Below are 21,731 nucleotides of genomic sequence, written 5' to 3' on the forward strand. Positions count from 1 at the left end.
TCTTCTCTTTTCTCTGCTCTATGTAGAAACAAGAGGTCTCTTTTCCCTGTAGAAATCATTCCCTTCTTCAACTCCTGACTCAGCTGCCTCCTCCTCAGGCAAGAAAAGGAATGTCAGCCACACAGGTATTCATGGCATCCAACTTCCAATTCATATTGCCTTATTTTAACATTTTTAAATCTTCTTTTCGCAAAGTTATTAAATTGTAAAATACATGAAAACTTTATCACCAACTTCACTGATCAGTTTTGGGCAGATATCAATATTTCAATTTAGACCTAAAAGACTTACTGACAGTCAAGTTACTATTTTCGACTAGCTGTAATCACTGGTCTATAGACCAGCTGTAACGGGCACAAAGGCTGCCATCTAGAGATGAGTGATTAAATTTGAATGGAGGCAAATTTTGCAAAAATCAGCATTCGCCAAAATGGTGATTTTTTTTTTTGTAAATTGCTTATGGATGAGGTCAGCAAAATAAATTAACATTTTTCTGAACCATAAAATGCAATCAAAATCATTATACCCTCCTAACCGCTCCTCTTCATCACTCTGCTTATTGTATCATTTGATCCAAGCTGCTCGCACTGAAATACCCAAATGCTCTCACATGGGGCTGTGACTTACAGCTCTGATGCAACTTGAGATGGTTCTTAGCATTCGGATGCAAGGACACAACGTACACCATAATGTCATGACCTCATGATCTTTGGTGCGCTTGTGCCGAAACCTCTCGGGCCTCATCAAAGTCTAAAGTCCTGACCTAACATGAGAGGATTGGGGATTTTAGTGCAAGAATTGGGGATCAGAAGATACTATGAAGACCAGACAGGTAGCGATGAGTAGTGGAGGGGCCGGAGAGGTGAGCGGTAAGGTGAGTATTATTACTATTTATTCTTAAAGCAACATTGATTCAATGGTGCTGTACATGTGAAAATGGTTTTTACATATAAAATAAAAATATTAACATTGACAGATGTCACTCCTAGTCAGTCCTTGGTACTGCAGCTGCTGACCTCAAAAGGGCTGGTACGCTGACACGGACTGGATTCAGAGTCTGTTCTAACAGGTGTGGCTTCAGGATTTAGGTATCGCTGAAGTGGCTTCGCTTTTGGGATCCACCAGAGCAGCTACAGAGTTCAGGAACTGCCGGAGCGGCTACAGACTTGAGGTACCAACTGAGCAGCTTCAGGATCCTCCGGAGCTGCTACAGGGTTCCGGTACCTCCTGTTGACTGGGACCATTTTTCAAAGTGAGTGCGCTGCGCTTTTAGGAATAGGGGATCATGCGTGCACTAAGCATGCTGCTGGACGCCTGAGTGGTGTGCACAGGAGGCTGGGAGGAGGAAGCAGGGAATGATGACGCCCCGTGGCCGGAGCAGTGAGTATGAGAGATGCTGGCATAGTGTTACAGACAGACTGCTGCATAAAAGAGAGGATAATGGGGATGGAGACATTAGGTTGGAGAGTTGAAGCAGCTCTGGTGCTAGCAGGGTCGTTGCAGACTTTCTTGAAGAGATGGGTGTTCAAGTTCATAAACTGGATTTGTTGGGGAATGGAATTCCTGATATTGGGGGATACAAGGGAGAAGTCATGGAAGCGATTGGGTGAAGAGCATCTGAGCGTGGAGGAGAGAGGGAGGTCTTTGGAGGACCAGACGGCATATGTGGGAAAATATCAAGAGTTTAGTTAGGAAATACATGGAGAAGACAGATTATCAGCGGCCTTGTAAGTCAGTGTTAGTAGTTTAATCTGGTTTAATTGGGAAATTGGAAGCCAATGAAGGGATTTGTAGAGGGAAAAAGCATGGATTAAGCGAGTATAAGGATTTTTTATGTTTTTTATTTTTACATATTATGTTTATCATGCTCTGGATGGGTGGAGAGACCCCAGCACATTATAAGGACCTTTAAATTAATGGAGAATAACATTCCAACATCCGCACAAAAAAGAAATGCATATTTTGTCTCATCCGCTTATTTCTATTGCCTGCTTTTTATCATATGACCTTTGGACAATTAAAATGCTGCGAGATTTGCTAATAAAGTTAATATATTCTTAAATTTGTATAATTATCATTGTAATAATTATTAATCTTTCTGAAAGTTGAGGTTTGAGTGAATACATAGTACCTACTGTAGCCTTAGAATGCTTTACCGTGGAATTCTGTGCAAACAGCTTGTTATTATTAGTCTTTCTGTGACACCTTGCATAATAAAAAACATACGGATTTGGTTTTGTGTGTGCATTATTCTGTTCTCGGCATTAATTGTAACATTTATTAGCTGTTTTTTATTATGATGGTAATTTAGTAACGTTGCTTCAAGGTACAATTGTAGTAGAATCAATAACATACTCATGACAGCATGCTTGGCTATTGTAGTTCATAGCAGATTTGAATGGATTCCTAGAAACAAAAAAACTTTTCTAATAGAGCGAACTCTGCCTACATTCCATTTTTAGAGTACAACCTGCTAACTCTTGGCCTTCTTTTCTTCTGAGTGTTTCTCCTGATTTTGCTCTTTCAGATCTCTCCCTTTGACTAATATTCCAGCATTTCTCCTCCACCCCTCATACACTCCCTCGATCCCCTGAAACAATCAACGTCGGCCGGCGTACACAGTGACATAATTGTAACATGCATAAACAACATTAGCCATTAAGGGCTCTTTTTAATGAGAAACAGAGCCCAGTGAGGAAGCATCAAAGTGACGCTAGGAAGGAAACTGCCTGAAACAAGATCGCCCTTTGATGCCCCAATTAATACGTCCCTTAACTTGATTTCCTGCACTTGTGGCAATGCACAGAAAGCTCTTTAATCCCTCCGCAAAGACGGGAAGGATGGAGGCCAGGAAAAGAAGCGTCATGGATGGCTAGAGATGTAGGCAGTGAGCGTATTAGAACAAATTAGAGAATTCAATGAAGGGCTGAGATGGCCGAGTGCGGAAATGTCAGGCAGGGAAAATGAGTTTAATTTGTGCAATTCTTTTTTCATTTGTATGGAACATCGAAGGAGCAGTTAATTAGAGCAACATATCATTTGGAAGGGCACAAATATTTATCTTAAGCAAGTAAACTAAAAATACCGCACAGTATATGAGGGATGAGCAACTATATACAGCCACAAAGTAGCTGGAAACATAATGTGTATATTTTAGATTACTCTGTATCACATAATAATTCTGGCTATTTTCTCTATCAATATCTGTTTATTATATATATGCACTGTAAGATTTTTTACATCCAATAAATCTTTTGTTTTTTTATGTTGAACCAACATTTATGAAGCTCTTAGGTCGGCGACACAGTACCGTAGAATACTCGCATAGCACTCGGCCCAGAGTTAATCTGTGGGGCAGCTCACATCAGCATTTATTTTCTCAGCCGTATTCGGTGTGAGTGTAAAATCGCAGCGTGCTGTGATTGTCACCGAGACTTGGCTGAGACTTGCTAATGCAAGCCTATCAGTGCGTGAAAAAAAATCGCACAGCACTCGGACCATTCGTGTGCTGTCCAATTTTTACGCACCAATGTCCTTTGAGAAACCAGCAATTCATCTGACGCATACAGTAAAATCACTGAGTGACAGGCTAGAATAGAATAGATAGAATAGATATATACACATAGAATACATAGATATATAGATGCCAGTGACACACATATATATGTATATATATTACATAGATCAGTAGATAGAAGAAAAGCTGGCAATTCACCAGCCACGTAGTGTAAAATCACAGCAGGAGCCAACAGAATAGAATAGATGGATTGCAAACAGTTAATACACATAGATTAAGTAGATATACAGATGTCAGTGACAAATACAATTAGTGCAGTGTGTGTGCAGCTTATTGTACATGGATTTAATTAATAAAAGATTATCTATCTTTAAAAAATGGCGTGGGCTCCTGTGTAATTCTCTTAACCAGAGGGAAAGCTGATGGCTGGGGGACAATGTTTATATCCTGGGAAGGGGGTGATACCCATGGAGCTTCCCAGGCTATTAATATCAGCTCACAACTGTATACTTAGCCTTTACTGGCTAATAAAAAAATGATATAGGGTCCCCCTATAAATAATAACCCACAAAGGCTATGCAGACAGCTGCGGGTTGATATTATTAGCCCAGGAAGAGGACATGGATAGTGGCACTTTTGTGAGTTCTGCTCTTGGGCTCCCTCCGGTGGTTTTAAGTGGAATGGCTGCTCCTTGGATTTAGCAGTCAGCAGCTGCTTCCACTGATTGTCTATTCTGCTCGGCTATTTAGCCTGGCTCTTTCCTTTAGCTTGTGCCACTTGTCAATGGTTCCTGGTTGGATTCACATCTCTTTGGATTTCCCTGTTATCCTGACCAGTTCAGCAAAGCTAAGTCCTTGCTTGCTCTTTTCTGTCCACAGGTTGTGGACTTATCAGTTCTGTGCTTTCTATGTTTGTCCAGCTTGTCAGTATGAATTAATTCTGTGTAGCTGGAAGCTCTGGGAAGCAGATGTACCCTCCACATCTTTAGTCAGGTGTGGAGATTTTTGTAGACTCTGTGTGGATTTTTTGTAGTGTTTTATACTGACTGCACAGTATTCCATCCTGTCCTATCTATCTAGCTAGACTGGCCTCCTGTGCTCATCCTGGTCTCATTCTGTGTATGTCTTTTCCCTCTCCACTCACAGTCATTACTTGTGGGGGGCTATCTTTAGGGGTAGTTAGTTCTCAGGCTGTGACGAGGTGCCTAGGGAGTGTCAGGAGCATCCCACGGCTACTTCTAGTGTTGTGTTGAGCTTAGGAACTGCGGTCAGTACAGGTACCACTTCCTTCAGAGCTCGTCCCATGTTGCTCCTAAACCACCAGATCATAACAGTACAAGTGGCCAAAAATGAATTAAATGCATCTCAAAAGAAGGAAAAAATTCTAAGCCATTTTTTTTTCTGTGCTCTGTTCTGTCTTTTTTTTCCTCTTGATCTCTGGGTGGTTCAGGATTTATGCTCTGGCATGGATGTTCAGGGTTTGTTTTCTCTTCTGGATCAACTTGCTGCAAGAGTACAGAGTATCCAAGATTAGGGTTGAGCGAAACGGGTCGTTCATTTTCAAAAGTCGCCGACTTTTGGCAAAGTCAGGTTTCATGAAACCCGATCCGACCCCTGTGCGGGGTCGTCCATGCGGTACGCGACTTTCGCGCCAAAGTCGCGTTTCAATGATGTGAAAAGCGCCATTTCTCAGCCAATGAAGGTAAACGCAGAGTGTGGGCAGCGTGATGACATAGGTCCTGGTCCCCACCATCTTAGAGAAGGGCATTGCAGTGATTGGCTTGCTGTCCGCGGCGTCACAGGGGTTATAAAGGGGCGTTCCCGCCGACCGCCATGTTACTGCTGCTGATCTGAGCTTAGGGAGAGGTTGCTGCCGCTTCGTCAGAAGCAGGGATAGCGTTAGGCAGGGTCCATTAACCACCAAACCGCTTGTGCTGTAGCAATTTCCACAGCCCAACACCACCTTTGGTGTGCAGGGACAGTGGAAGCTACATTTTTTTTTTTCCTCAGCGCTGTAGCTCATTGGGCTGCCCTAGAAGGCTCCCTGATAGCTGAATTGCTGTGTGTACGCCGCTGTGCAAACCAACTGCTTTTTTCAAAGCACAAATCCTCTTGTTCCTTCCTTTCTGCACAGCTATCTTGTTTGTTTGTCCACACTTTTCACTTTGGGTTCTAAAATCTACCTGAAAAAATCACTACATCAATCAGTGGGAGAAAAATATTGGCCTCAGGGCTTGTGTGCCACTCCTTACTCCTGTGTGTGCCATCTCTCACTCAGTGGGCCATAGAAAGCCTATTTATTTTTTTGCTTGATTTGGGTTCCAAAATCTACCTGAAAAAATCACAACATCAATCAGAGGGAGAAAAATATTGGCCTCAGGGCTTGTGTGCCACTCCTGACTCCTGTGTGTGCCATCTCTCACTCAGTGGGCCATAGAAAGCCTATTAATTTTTTTGCTTGATTTGGGTTCTAATTTCTACCTGAAAAAATCAATAAATCAATCAGTGGGAGATTAATATTGGCCTTTGGGCTTGTGTGCCAGTCCTAAGCGTGCCATCTCTCTCTCTCAGATAGTGGGCCATAGAAAGCCTATTTATTATTTTTTTTATTGGGTTTATAAATTTTCCCTGGAAAAAAAAAAAAAAGTGGGAGATTAATATTGGCCTCTAGGCTTGTGTGCCAGTCCTGAGCGTGCCATCTCTCTCACAAATAGTGGGCCATAGAAAGCCTATTTATTTTTTTGGTTGATTTGGGTTCTAAATTCTACCTGAAAAAATCAATAAATCAATCAGTGGGAGATTAATATTGGCCTTTGGGCTTGTGTGCCAGTCCTAAGCGTGCCATCTCTTTCTCTCAGATAGTGGGCCATAGAAAGCCTATTTATTATTTTTTTTATTAGGTTTATAAATTTTCCCTGGAAAAAAAAAAAAAAGTGGGAGATTAATATTGGCCTCTGGGCTTGTGTGCCAGTCCTGAGCGTGCCATCTCTCTCACAAATAGTGGGCCATAGAAAGCCTATTTATTTTTTGGGTTGATTTGGGTTCTAAATTCTACCTGAAAAAATCAATAAATCAATCAGTGGGAGATAAATATTGGCCTCTGGGCTTGTGTGCCACTCCTGACTCCTGTGTGCGTCATCTCTCACTCAGTGGGCCCTAGAAAGCCTATTTTTTGTTTTATTTGTTTTCTAAATTCTCCCTGAAAAAATCATTTTATTTTATTTGGTTTCTAAATTATTCCTGAAAAAATCATTTTTTTTGTATTTTTTTTTTCTAAAGTCTCCCTGAAAAAAAAAAAAAAAATCAAATCAGTGGGAGATTAATATTGCCCTTTCTGCTTGTGTGCCAGTCTTGACTCCTGGGTGTGCCATCTCTCTCTCTCCAATTGTGGGCCATAGAAAGCCTATTTATTTTTTTGCTTGATTTGGGTTCCAAAATCTACCTGAAAAAATCACTAGATCAATCAGTGGGAGATAAATATTGGCCTCTGGGCTTGTGTGCCACTCCTGACTCCTGTGTGCGTCCTCTCTGACTCAGTGGGCCCTACAAGCCTATATTTTTTTTATTTGTTTTCTAAATTCTCCCTGAAACAATCATTTTATTTTATTTTGTTTCTAAATTCTTCCTGAAAAATTCATTTTTTTGTATTTTTTTTTTCTAAAGTCTCCCTGAAAAAAAAAAAAAAATCAAATCAGTGGGAGATTAATATTGCCCTTTCTGCTTGTGTGCCAGTCTTGACTCCTGGGTGTGCCATCTCTCTCTCTCCAATTGTGGGCCATAGAAAGCCTATTAATTTTTTTGCTTGATTTGGGTTCCAAAATCTACCTGAAAAAATCACTAAATCAATCAGTGGGAGATAAATATTGGCCTCTGGGCTTGTGTGCCACTCCTGACTCCTGTGTGCGTCCTCTCTGACTCAGTGGGCCCTACAAAGCCTATATTTTTTTTATTTGTTTTCTAAATTCTCCCTGAAACAATCATTTTATTTTATTTTGTTTCTAAATTCTTCCTGAAAATTTCATTTTTTTGTATTTTTTTTCTAAAGTCTCCCTGAAAAAAAAAAAAAATCAAATCAGTGGGAGATTAATATTGCCCTTTCTGCTTGTGTGCCAGTCTTGACTCCTGGGTGTGCCATCTCTCTCTCTCTCTCCAATTGTGGGCCATAGAAAGCCTATTTACTTTTTTGCTTGATTTGGGTTCCAAAATCTACCTGAAAAAATCACTAAATCAATCAGTGGGAGATAAATATTGGCCTCTGGGCTTGTGTGCCACTCCTGACTCCTGTGTGCGTCCTCTCTCACTCAGTGGGCCATAGAAAGCCTATTTTTTTTTAATTTGTTTTCTAAATTCTCCCTGAAACAATCATTTCATTTTATTTGGTTTATAAATTCTTCCTTAAAAAATCATTTTTTTTTATTATTTTTTTTTTTCTAAAGTCTCCATTTTAAAAAAAAAAAAACAAATCAGTGGGAGATTAATATTTACATTTGCGCTTCAGTGACAGTCCTGCGTGTGTGGCATCTCTCTCATTTGTTGCCACCAACAACAGAGTGTGTAACATTGTGCCTGATTTTCGTTGTGGTCTCACCCACCTGTAAAGGGGTAGCTAAATCATACTGAAGTTATAGCTCACCGTGTAAGTTGTGTGACAGCAACAAATACCGTTAGTTTGGTAACGTTTTTAAAACAATGAGGAAGTCTGGTGGAAGAGGTCGTGGCCGGGGCATTCATTGTCAGCTGGTAATGAGGGTAGTGGTAGTGGTGGAGCATCAGGTGGTCGTGGGAAAAAAAATATTGCACCTAAGTCTGGAGCTGTGGAGCCAGGTTCGTCGTCTGGCTACACAAGGCCTCGAACGCTCCCTTTTCTGGGAGTAGGAAAACCGCTTTTAAAGCCGGAGCAGCAAGAGCAAGTTTTGGCTTATCTTGCTGACTCAGCCTCTAGCTCTTTTGCCTCCTCTCGTGAAACTGGTAAAAGTAAAAGCAGCGCGTCGTTAGTGGATGTTCACGGTCAGGGACAAGTCGCTTCCTTGTCCTCTTCAGCAAAAACAACAACAGAGAAGAATGCAGCAGGCGACACAACGGGTTACTCCATGGAGCTCCTTACACATACCGTCCCTGGCTTAGAAAGTGAAGCAGTTAACAGTCCATGCCCATTACAAGTTGAATCTGACATGGAGTGCACTGATGCACAGCCACAGCCAGACTACTATGCTGGTCCTTTGACTCAGACCACAACATTGCCCTCGCAGGGTGCTGATCAAGAATCAGACCCTGATGAGACTATGTTGCCCCATCACGAACGCTATACCACCGACCGACACGGTGACACAGACGAAGTTGCACACGAGCTACAAGAAGAGGTAATAGATGACCCAGTTCTTGACCCCGATTGGCAGCCATTGGGGGAACAGGGTGCAGGCGGCAGCAGTTCTGAAGCGGAGGAGGAGGGGCCGCAGCAGGCATCAACATCGCAACAGGTTCCATCTGCCGGGCCCGTATCTTGCCCAAAACGCGTGGCAAAGTCAAAACCTGTTGGAGGACAGCGTGGCCATCCGGTTAAAGCTCAGTCTGCAATGCCTGAAAAGGTATCCGATGCTAGAAAGAGTGCAGTCTGGCATTTTTTTAAACAACATTCAATTGATCAGCGCAAAGTCATCTGTCAAAAATGTTCAACTACCTTAAGCAGAGGGCAGAATCTGAAAAGTCTCAATACAAGTTGCATGCATAGACATTTAACCACCATGCATTTGCAAGCTTGGACTAACTACCAAACGTCCCTTAAGGTTGTAGCACCCTCGGCCAATGAAGCTAGTCATCAACGCAACATCCCTTCCGGCAGTGTAGGGCCACCATTTTCTGCACCACCTGCAGTATCTGTGCAGGTTTCTTTGCCAGGCCAAAGCAGTCAGGGTCAGGGAATCACCAGTTTCGTAGTAGGAAACACTGCATCTAGGGCACCGGTGGCAACAATACCATCTCCCACCGTCTCTCAGTCTGCCATGTCCACCGGCACCCCCGCTAGTTCCACGATCTCCAGCTCTCCAGTCCAGCTCACCCTACATGAGACTATGGTTAGAAAAAGGAAGTACTTAGCCTCGCATCCGCGTACACAGGGTTTGAACGCCCACATAGCTAGACTAATCTCGTTAGAGATGATGCCCTACCGGTTAGTTGAAAGCGAAGCTTTCAAAGCCCTGATGGACTACGCTGTACCACGCTACGAGCTACCCAGTCGACACTTTTTTTCCAGAAAAGCCATCCCAGCCCTCCACCAGCATGTTAAAGAGCGCATCGTCCATGCACTCAGGCAATCTGTGAGCACTCAGGCAATTGGGTATGGGGTGTAGAGAGAGGGTGTGTTACACTCCAAGGTGTTCCCCAGGTTGCCTTTCCTGAGCTTCGATCTTCATGCTCTCGTTTAGTAGTTGTCGGAAAGTAGGCTGCATTAGGCCTACAAATTGGGTATGGGGTGGAGAGAGATGGTGTGTTACACTCCAAGGTGTTCCCCAGGTTTCCTTGCCATTGCTTCGGTCTTCCGACTCTCGTTTAGTAGTTGTAGAAAACTACACTGCATTAGGCCTACAAAATGGGTATGGGGTGGAGAGAGATGGTGTGTTCCACTCCAAGGTGTTCTCCAGGTTGCCTTTCCTGAGCTTCTATCTTCAGGCTCTCGTTAAATTCTGGTTAAATGGAACAACTGCATTTGGCGTACTAGTTGGTTTGGGGCCTACTAACAGTGTCTGCCGCTCCTTGCTGTTCTCCTGGTTTCCTGTCCTGAAATTCCGTTTTCAGGCACTCGTTAAGTAGTTGTTAATGTTAGACTGCATTTGGCCTACTAGTTGGGTTGGGGCCTACTATCGGTGTCTGCCACTCCTTGCTGTTCTCCTCCACTGAACAAAGCTGTGCCGCCTGTTTACTACGGTTGCCAATTTTGAACTGCATTTCGACTACTTACTGATTTGGGCCTACTCTCTGTGTCAGCCTCTCATTCCAGTTGTCCTCCACTGCAATGCCCCCTGGTTATTCCTGTGTTACCAATTTTGAACTGCATTTAGCCAACTTTATTCTTTGGGCCTATATCTGTGTTTCCTCCTCATCCTGCCCATTGCCCAGCCAGTGATAGATGAGTCTGCTGGTACATTGACCCATAACGCAACATTCCCCGTGCACGCTACACAACAACATTGTGACCCTGCTGAAAGTCAGGTTGCTCTTCCCGCATACCATACCACCTTACACGGGGACAAAGAGGAAGGTGCAGATGAAAGTGCAGGTTCCTTCATCAGGTGGGGGGAGGAATACTAGTTGGCGACGTCACTGGCACAGGGCCTCTCATAGTACGCAAAAGTGTTGCTGCCAGTGGGAGGCGCCCCCGCCGTGCAAACACACCGCTGTACTTTGAGGGGCCCTGTGCCAGTGCCAATGCCAACGAGTGGACCCCCCCTGCTTGCTTAGGTTCACAGCACTTGCAAAGTTGAAATACTTACCTCTCCCTGCTCCACTGCCGTGACGTGGTCCAGATTTCCTGGGCCCACTAATTACTTGAACCAGCCCTACCCACCACAACTTTAGCCAAATGACCCCCAATTTCAAATGCCTTCCAATTATTATAAGATAAATTACGCTTGACAAGCTTCATTAAGAAGAATGGATGGTTTTGACATTAAAATGGGCACTCTAGGTGTTTTCCTGGCCCCCACTCACTGCCGACTATGCTGCCCCATTGACTTGCATTGGGTTTCGTGTTTTGGTCGATCCCGACTTTACGTCATAATCGGCCGATTTCACTCGACCCGACTTTTGAGATAGTCGGGTTTCGCGAAACCCGGCTCGACTCTAAAAAGGTCAAGGTCGCTCAACTCTATCCAAGATTATGTTGTCCAGACTCCGGCTTTGGAGCCTAGAATTCCTACTCCTGATTTGTTTTTTGGGGACAGATCCAAGTTTTTGAACTTTAAAAATAACTGCAAATTGTTTTTTGCTCTGAAACTCCGTTCTTCTGGTGATCCCATTCAGCAAGTTAAAATCATCATATCCTTGCTGCGTGGTGACCCTCAGGACTGGGCATTCTCCCTTGAATCAGGGGATCCGGCATTGCTGAATGTAGACACATTTTTTCAAGCGCTCGGATTATTGTATGACAAACCTAATTCTGTGGATCATGCAGAAAAAACCCTGTTGGCCTTGTGTCAAGGTCAGGAAGCGGCAGAATTATACTGCCAGAAATTTAGGAAATGGTCTGTGCTCACTAAATGGAATGAGGATGCGCTGGCTGCTATTTTCAGAAAAGGTCTTTCTGAAGCCCTTAAAGATGTTATGGTGGGCTTCCCTACGCCTACTGGTTTGAGCGAATCTATGTCTCTAGCCATTCAGATTGATCGGCGTCTGCGCGAGCGCAAAGCTATGCACCATATGGCAGTGTCCTCTGAGCAGAGTCCTGAACCTATGCAATGTGATAGGATTTTGACTAGAATAGAACGGCAGGAATTCAGACGTCAGAATAGGCTGTGTTTTTACTGTGGTGATTCTGCTCATGTTATTTCTGATTGCCCTAAACGTACTAGGAGGGTCGCTAGGTCTGTTACCATTAGTACTGTACAGCCTAAATTTCTTTTATCTGTGACCCTGATTTGCTCATTGTCGTCCTTTTCTGTCATGGCGTTTGTGGATTCAGGCGCTGCCCTGAACTTAATGGACTTAGAATTCGCCAGGTGCTGTGGTTTTTCCTTGCAGCCTTTGCAGAGCCCTATTCCTTTGAGGGGCATTGATGCTACACCATTGGCCAAGGATAAACCTCAGTACTGGACGCAGATGACCATGTACATGGCTCCTGCACATCAGGAAAATTGCCGTTTTCTGGTGTTGCATAACCTGCATGATGTTGTTGTACTGGGTTTTCCATGGTTACAGGAACATAATCCAGTGCTGGATTGGAAAACTATGTCTGTGACTAGTTGGGGTTGTCAAGGGGTACATAGTGACGTTCCTTTGATGTCAATTTCCTCTTCCCCCTCTTCTGAGGTCCCTGAGTTTTTGTCGGATTTCCAGGAAGTATTTGATGAGCCCAAGTCCAGTTCCCTTCCTCAACATAGGGACTGCGATTGTGCTATTAACTTGATTCCTGGTTGTAAGTTCCCTAAGGGCCGACTTTTCAATCTGTCTGTGTCAGAGCATGCCGCCATGCGGAGCTATGTTAACGAATCTTTGGAGAAAGGGCATATTCGCCCGTCTTCGTCACCATTGGGAGCGGGTATCTTTTTTGTTGCTAAGAAGGATGGCTCCTTGAGACCCTGTATAGATTATCGTCTTCTTAATAAGATCACGCTCAAATTCCAATACCCCTTGCCTTTGCTTTCTGATTTGTTTGCTCAGATTAAGGGGGCTAGTTGGTTTACTAAGATTGACCTCCAAGGGGCATATAATCTTGCTCGTATTAAACAGGGTGACGAATGGAAAACTGCATTTAATACTCCCGAAGGCCATTTTGAATACCTTGTGATGCCATTCGGGCTCTCTAATGCTCCATCTGTGTTCCAATCCTTCATGCATGATATTTTCCGCAATTATCTTGATAAATTCATGGTTGTATATTTGGATGATATTTTGATTTTTTCCGATGATTGGGAGCCTCATGTGAAGCAGGTCAGGATGGTGTTGCAGATCCTTCGTGATAATGCTTTATTTGTGAAGGGGTCTAAGTGCCTATTCGGAGTTCAGAAGGTCTCTTTTTTGGGTTTTATTTTTTCTCCCTCGTCTATGGAAATGGATCCTGTTAAGGTCCAAGCTATTCATGACTGGATTCAACCCACATCTGTGAAGAGCCTTCAAAAATTTTTGGGCTTTGTTAATTTCTATCGCCGTTTCATTGCCAACTTTTCCAGTGTGGTTAAGCCCCTTACTGATTTGACGAAGAAAGGCGCTGATGTGACGAATTGGTCCTCTGCGGCTGTTGAGGCCTTTCGGGAGCTTAAATGCCGATTTACTTCTGCCCCTGTGTTGCGTCAGCCGGATGTTTCTCTTCCTTTTCAGGTTGAGGTTGACGCTTCTGAGATTGGGGCAGGGGCCGTTTTGTCTCAGAGGGTTTCTGATGGTTCTTTGATGAAACCGTGAGCTTTTTTTTCCAGAAAGTTTTCGCCTGCAGAACGCAATTATGATGTCGGCAATCGGGAGTTGTTGGCTATGAAGTGGGCGTTTGAGGAGTGGCGACATTGGCTTGAGGGAGCTAAGCACCGCGTTGTGGTCTTGACTGATCATAAGAATCTGATTTACCTCGAATCGGCCAAGCAGCTGAATCCTAGACAGGCTCGATAGTCCCTGTTTTTCTCCCATTTTGATTTTGTGGTCTCGTATCTTCCGGGATCTAAGAATGTTAAGGCTGATGCCCTCTCTAGGAGTTTTTCGCCTGATTCTCCTGGAGTCCTTGAGCCGGTTGGCATTCTTAAGGAAGCGGTGATTCTTTCTGCCATCTCCCCTGATTTGCGGCGGGTGCTTCAGGAATTTCAGGCTGATAGGCCTGACCGTTGTCAAGTGGGGAAGCTGTTTGTTCCTGATGGATGGACAAGTAAGGTGATTTCTGAGGTTCATTGTTCAGTGTTGGCTGGTCATCCTGGGATTTTTAGTACCAGAGACTTGGTTGGTAGGTCCTTTCGGTGGCCTTCCTTGTAGCGCGATGTGCGTGCTTTTGTGCAGTCCTGTGGGACTTGCGCCCGGGCCAAGCCTTGCTGTTCCCACGCTAGTGGGTTGCTTTTGCCTTTGCCGGTCTCTGAGAGGCCCTGGACGCATATTTCCATGGATTTTATTTCGGATCTTCCTGTTTCCCAGAAGATGTCTGTTATCTGGGTTGTTTGTGACCGGTTCTCTAAAATGGTCCATCTGGTACCTTTGCCTAAGTTGCCTTCCTCCTCAGATTTGGTTCCATTGTTTTTTCAGCATGTGGTTCGTTTGCATGGCATTCCGGAGAATATTGTGTCTGACAGAGGTTCTCAGTTTGTCTCTAGGTTTTGGTGGGGCTTTTGTGCTAGGATGGGCATTGATTTGTCTTTTTCTTCGGCGTTTCATCCTCAGACTAATGGCCAAACTGAGTGAACTAATCAGACCTTGGAGACCTATTTGAGATGCTTTGTGTCTGCTGATCAGGATGATTGGGTGGCTTTCTTGCCGTTGGCCGAGTTTGCCCTTAATAATCGGGCTAGTTCGGCTACTTTGGTTTCACCTTTCATTTGTAATTTTGGTTTTCATCCTCGTTTTTCTTCTGGGCAGGTTGAGCCTTCTGATTGTCCTGGTGTGGATTCTGTGGTTGACAGCTGCAGCAGATTTGGACTCATGTGGTGGACAATTTGACGTTGTCTCAGGAAAGGGCTCAACATTTTGCTAACCGCCGTCGGTGTGTTGGTCCCCGGCTTCGTGTGGGGGATTTGGTTTGGTTGTCTTCTCGTCATGTTCCTATGAAGGTTTCTTCCCCTAAGTTTAAGCCTCGGTTTATTGGTCCTTATAAGATTTCTGAAATTATCAATCCGGTGTCTTTTTGTTTGGCTCTTCCAGCCTCTTTTGCCATTCATAATGTTTTCCATAGATCTTTGTTGCGGAGATATGTGGTGCCCGTTGTTCCCTCAGTTGATCCTCCTGCCCCGGTGTTGGTTGAGGGAGAGTTGAAATATGAGGTTGAGAAAATTTTGGATTCTCGTTTTTCGAGGCGGAGGCTTCAGTATCTTGTCAAGTGGAACGGTTATGGCCAGGAGGATAATTCTTGGGTTGTTGCCTCCGATGTCCATGCCACCGATTTGGTTCGTGCTTTTCACTTGGCTCGTCCTGATCGACCTGGGGGCTCTGGTGAGGGTTCGGTGATCCCTCCTCAAGGGGGGGTACTGTTGTGAATTCCGCTCTTGGGCTCCCTCCAGTGGTTGTAAGTGACACTTTTGTGAGTTCTGCTCTTGGGCTCCCTCCGGTGGTTTTAAGTGAAATGGCTGCTCCTTGGATTTAGCAGTCAGCAGCTGCTTCCACTGATTGTCTATTCTGCTCGGCTATTTAGCCTGGCTCTTTCCTTCAGCTTGTGCCACTTTTCAATGGTTCCTGGTTGGATTCACATCTCTTTGAATTTCCCTGTTATCCTGACCAGTTCAGCAAAGCTAAGTCCTTGCTTGCAATTTTCTGTCCACAGGTTGTGGACTTATCCGTTCTGTGCTTTCTATGTTTGTCCAGCTTGTCAGTATGAATTAATTATGTGTAGCTGGAAGCTCTGGGAAGCAGATTTACCCTCCACATCTTTAGTCAGGTGTGGAGATTTTTGTAAACTCTGTGTGGATTTTTTGTAGTGTTTTATACTGACTGCACAGTATTCCATCCTGTCCTATCTATCTAGCTAGACTGGCCTCCTGTGCTCATCCTGGTTTCATTCTGTGTATGTCTTTTCCCTCTCCACTCACAGTCATTACTTGTGGGGGGTTATCTATCCTTTGGGGATTTTCTCTGAGGCAAGATAGTTTTCCTGTTTCTATCTTTAGGGGTAGTTAGTTCTCAGGCTGTGACGAGGTGCCTAGGGAGTGTCAGGAGCATCCCACGGCTACTTCTAGTGTTGTGTTGAGCTTAGGGACTGCGGTCAGTACAGGTACCACTTCCTTCAGAGCTCGTCACATGTTGCTCCTAAACCACCAGATCATAACAGCCAAGTACAGTTGTGAGCTGATATTAATAGACTGGGAAGCTCCATGGGCATTACCCCCTTCTAAGGCTATAAACATAATCTCCCAGCCATTGGCTTTCCCTCTGCTGGTTAAGAAAATTACTTGGGAGCCCATGTCATTTTTTTCTGATAAATAATCTTTTATTAATTAAATACATGTACAGTAAGCTGCACAAACACTGCACTAATTGTATATGTCCCCGACATCTATATATCTACCTATTCTATGTGCATTTACTCTATGCAATCAATCTATTCCATGCTGTCGGCTCCTGCTGTAATTTTACACTATGTCCCTGCTAAGTTGCCCGCTTTTCTTCTATGTATGTAATATATATACATATGTACATTTATGTGTCATTGACATCTATATATCTATGTATTCTATGTTTATATATCTGTTCTATCTCCTCTATTCTAACCTGGCACTCTGTGATTTTACTGTATGCGGCACATGAATTACTGGCTTTTATTCTATCTATGTGTCTATGATATATATGTATGTATATATATATATATATATATATATATATATATATATATATATATATATATATATTCAGGTGGCTCTCACAAAATTAGAATATCATAACAGGTTAATTTATTTCAGTTCTTCAATACAAAAAGTAAAACTCATATATTATATAGAGTTGTTACAATCAGAGTGATCTATTTCAAGTTTGTATTTCTCTTAATGTTGGTGATAATGGCTTACAGCCAATGAAAACCTAAAAGTCATTATCTCAGTAAATTAGAATAGTGTCTCAGTCACTTCCTTTTGGACATCTGTGCACCTTTTTGTACCACACTCTTTCCTTCCACTTAAGTTTCCATTAACATGCTTGGATACAGCACTCTGTGAACAGCCAGCTTCTTTAGCAATGAGCTTTTCTGGCTTACCCTCCTTGTTGAGTGTGTCAATGACTTCCTGCTGGACTTGTGTCAAGTCAGCAGTCTTCCCCATGATTGTGGAGCCTACTGAAACTTATTAAGGGACCTTTTTAAACGCTTAGGAAGCATTTGCAAGTGTTTTTGTTAATTATTCAAATTTACTGAGATAACGACTTTTGGGTTTTCATTGGCTGTAAGCCATAATCATCAAAATTAACAGAAAAAAACACTTGAAATAGATCACTCTGTTTGTTATGATTCTATATAACATATGAGTTTCACTTTTTGTATTGAAGAACTGAAATTAATTACATTTTTGATGATATTCAAAATTTTGGGAAGCACCTGTATATCTATCTATCTATATATATATATATATCCTATATGGCCTGAACAGTTGTGTACTTAGCTTAATGGCATCTTCTTCAGCTGTATTTTGCATTTCCCCCTGTCTTGGTTATCCAGGGTTTTATCAGGGAATTACTTCAATCTAAAAAAGAAAAGGAGACCATAAGCCATACTGCATTGAGGATAACAGCTCACAGGCCCAGGTAATATGCCACCACATAGCCCCCTACATACAATTTGAGCTTCCAGACAGCCCCATACAAACAGTATGAATTCACACACGGTCCACTACATACAATGTGAGTCCACACACAGCCCCCTACATACAGTATGAGCACCCACATATCTACCTAAAAATAGTATGAGCACCCAAATAGCCTCCTATATAAAGAATGAGCTATCACATAACCTTCTATATACAATATGTGCCCCCACATAACCTTCTATATGTAGTATGAGCTCGCATATAGCCTCCAATATACAGTATTAGCCCGCTCATAGCCTCCTATATAAATATGAGCCCACATATAACCTCCTGTATACAATATAAGCCCCACATAGCCTCCTATATACAGTATGAGCCCACACATAGCCTTTTATATACAGTATGAAGCCGCACATAGCCTACTGTATACAGTATGAGCCCCACTTAGCCTCCTGTATACAGTGTAAGCCCTCATGTAGCCTCCATAAATACAGTATGAGTCTGCACATAGCCTCTTATATACAGTCTGAACCCCTATAGAGCTTCCTGTATACAGTGTGAGCCCCCGTATAGCTTACTATATACAGTATGAGCTGGCACATAGCCTCTTATATACAGTGTGAGCCCCCATATAGGCTCCTGTATACAGTATGAGCCCCTATATAGCCTTCTATATACAGTGTGAGCTCTATACAGCCTCCTGTACACAGTGTGAGCCCCTGCATATCCTCCTATATACAGTACAAGTAATCACGTCTCTTGCACATATTATAAAAAATAGCGCTTTGCTGCGGTCCTCGAGGCTCCATTTTTGGTCTGGCCAGCAACATCATCGCACCAGCGCCAGCTGACGACATCATCACGCTGGCACAGCAGAGGCAATGGGAGCTCCCCTGGAGCTGCTCTATTATTCAAGTTCCCTGCAGTAATATGTCTGCCGAAGATGTAATCTGCAAATGGGCCTCCTGGAGCCTCAGGCTAGAGTGGTTGCCCAGACTGTCCTCATTATAATCCACCTTTGAGGGTAAGGATAGGTACACGACCAAAACATGAATCTGTCTGGAAATGTCAGAGAGCTAAGGGTTGCGCAGGGCAAGTTTCAAGGGTTGCCCCACTTATTTTGCCTTATTGGCAGTGCTCTCCTTTCCATCCACCTTGTCATTTGCTATTGGACTCTTTGATGGAGCTTGACATTCAGGCACTGCCCAGAAGTAGTGCTTGGTGTCTGCTGGCAGCCAAGGCTCACCTCGCCATCAGAGGGCAGGTGCATATCCAGTAGGCACTAGGCCCCGCCCCTCCGGAGAAAGCTTGTACTGTCACTCAGAGGATCTAAACCTGCCAGCGTGACAGAAGGGAATAAAGATCGGAACAAATTAATCAAGCTCCTATTGCAGCGTTCTCACTACGCAGTTTTTAATCCTTTGTATTAGTGCTAGAGATTAATCAAATCATTCGATGAATTGAATTATCGTTGAATCCCACAAAATTCACGAGACGAGAAACTAGTAACATCTGGAACAAGCGAGAGAGAATTAGAAAGAACGAACGAATGAGAACAGAAGTTGTGAGGACTATTCCGAATGCTCAGCAGGGTAGCACTACAACACACAGGCGCTAGTGGTAGGCACTGATTTCCATCTGCAAAGGGAACTCTGGATGTGCCCATCGGACCGGCCGGTCTCAGATAGCCCTGTTAAGCGTGCTCTGGATTGAGGATCCTGAAGTCTTCATTAAAGAGGTAAAGAGACTGCAGCCTTGTGTCCTCGTTATTGACTGCACCTCACACCATCACCATCCACCTTACTGGGAAGCCCTGGGGACATACTTCACCTGTGGGAAGGTATACCATCCAGCTGCCATTCCATCACCCCAGCGGACCCCACAGCAGCGTCGGTCACCCTGACCAAACACCACAGGTGGCATCACGACTCCCTGATAGACTGTACCAGCTTGATTGGACGCCCCTTAGCAGGGTCGCGGACCGGGTCTAGCCACCGTGACAGCCTCAGAACCGAACCAGAGAGGCCCGGTACCGAGAACTCATGGCCCTGTGTCTGGGGGCGCTCCACATCAGTAACACTACCACTCTTCAGATATTCCAGGTCTCGCATTGCCCTCTGCGTGACCCTGTGACTGTGAAGAATCGTAATGTTACTGACGTAACCGCTGTTCAGAGTCGTTGGATCTTGAGGTGCGCAGCGGGTCCTGAAAGTGGCTGTAGGCAAAGACTATGGCGCGTCAGAACAAGGCTCCATAGCCTTTATTCATTGGAGTCGCTGGACTATATTGGATTCGGTGGACTACTACCGAGCTGCATGGAATTTTTTTCCTTTTTCAATAAAGTAGTGAATGAGGGAAACTGTGGGGGAGTCTTTATTTCATTAAAGTATTTCTGCGTGTGTTTTTTTTTTTATTACTTGGTTAGTAAGGGGTGTCTGATAGACACCTCTCTCCATTACTAACACCAGGGCTTGATGCCTACTTTGTTTTTGGACTATTCACAGCTGACCTCAACCCCAAAATCCATTATCCCGACTTTCAACACACCAAGGTAATTGGGAAGAGCCAAGATGAAGCACCAGATTGGGATCATGTCATGAGATTCTCCACTTCAGGATAAATAAAGAAGATCCGTTTATCATGCCTTTTCAGCCATGTATTGGACTCAGGTGTGAAGCATCACATGAAGTAAATAGCAGTTTTCATTACATTGATTTGAGCATCTGTGATGGTTTGTATGTTTATACAGCATCTAATTGCGAATACAATATTGTCAAGAGCATAAAACAAATAGAACCAAAAATTATATGGCGAATGCAGAATGAGGCAGTAATGTCAGTGCAATGACACATGGAAAATGGAGACAGATAAATAGAGAGCGAGAGAAATAACAGCTGCATGGGAAGACAGGGAGATGAATTCACTGAGCCCCTAAGAGATTCTGAGAACGTCCTGTAATCTAAAGGCCATCCTCTCACTCTCGGTTAGTTATTCCCTAGGGCCGATGGGGATGCTACAAATATTTACCTCATATTTATAAAAACAATACAAATGGTTTTCCAGGGAAGTCTGTAATGTGGATCACCCCTTCCTTCCCTCTCCTGTCTAGAGGTATCCTGCTGACATGGACATTTGCACGTGTGTGGAACTGGATGTAGAGATAACTTTAAATAGTTTTCACATATCATGACTGTACACACTCACATAATAAATACTTTGAAGATAACTGAACAGCCCTTCATATATCTGGTAGATCGCATACACAGAAGTTCCAATAGGATTAAATGTGCATATATCATACATGGTACTGTCAAAAGCTTTTGGAAGGATATGGGAATGTATCCACGGGAGCTAGTAAAACAGCACCATTGGTTTATTAAAGATAGCATGTCTTAGTTTTCATTTTGTGTAGTTACATCTTCCAGTAACAATCAGTTCTTTTGAAAACTAAGAAGATACATTTACTTACCTTCTCATTATGGACCTATGCTTCTCAGCATTCCTTGCTTTCAAATTGTACAAAATAAATCTATTTGTTCTATCTGTGGTTTTCCCGGATAGGGCACTTACCAAATATAGTCTATGAGGCTGTTCAAATATCCATGTTTTTATAGACTGTGTCTGTAAAAATTAATGAAAAATTATCTTTTTATCACTGTGTCACGGATGAAAATCACCCATATAAGTCTATGCGTCCAAGAAAATCATGGACAGCATAACAGATGGCATCAGTGTGTAATCCGTGTGCTGCCGTGTTTAACATTGCAATGAATAGGAGAAGCTTTGCAATTTAGTGATTAGTTTTCCATACGTGAAAATTGCTGAAGCAACATTAGTAAAACACAGACCGAACACTAATGAAACTCGGATCCGAAACATTGATGACACTTGGACCATTTTTTGTGTACGTGAAAAATCACTGATGCCTGAATGAAGACTACAGCCATGTTCACACGTTCAGTTTTTGGTCAGTATTTTACCTCAGCATTTGTAAGCCAAACCCAGGAGTGGGTGATAAATAGTGTTGAGCATTCCGATACCGCAAGTATCGGGTATCGGCCGATATTTGCGGTATCGGAATTCCGATACTGA

At 43.5% G+C, this 21,731-nt stretch overlaps 1 long non-coding RNA gene across 2 annotated transcripts in view; it reads left to right on the top strand.

Annotated features, from left to right (window-relative positions):
- LOC138671662 (uncharacterized) overlaps nt 1-21,731 on the top strand; it is a 174,672-nt gene that overhangs the window by 64,260 nt on the left and 88,681 nt on the right. For both annotated transcript variants that reach the window (XR_011319466.1, XR_011319465.1), the window contains exon 3: nt 27-125. This is a non-coding gene — a long non-coding RNA (uncharacterized lncRNA). The remainder of the gene's footprint in view (nt 1-26; nt 126-21,731) is intronic.

This window comes from Ranitomeya imitator, chromosome 1, assembly GCF_032444005.1.
Source record: "Ranitomeya imitator isolate aRanImi1 chromosome 1, aRanImi1.pri, whole genome shotgun sequence".
Lineage (NCBI taxonomy): Eukaryota > Metazoa > Chordata > Amphibia > Anura > Dendrobatidae > Ranitomeya > Ranitomeya imitator.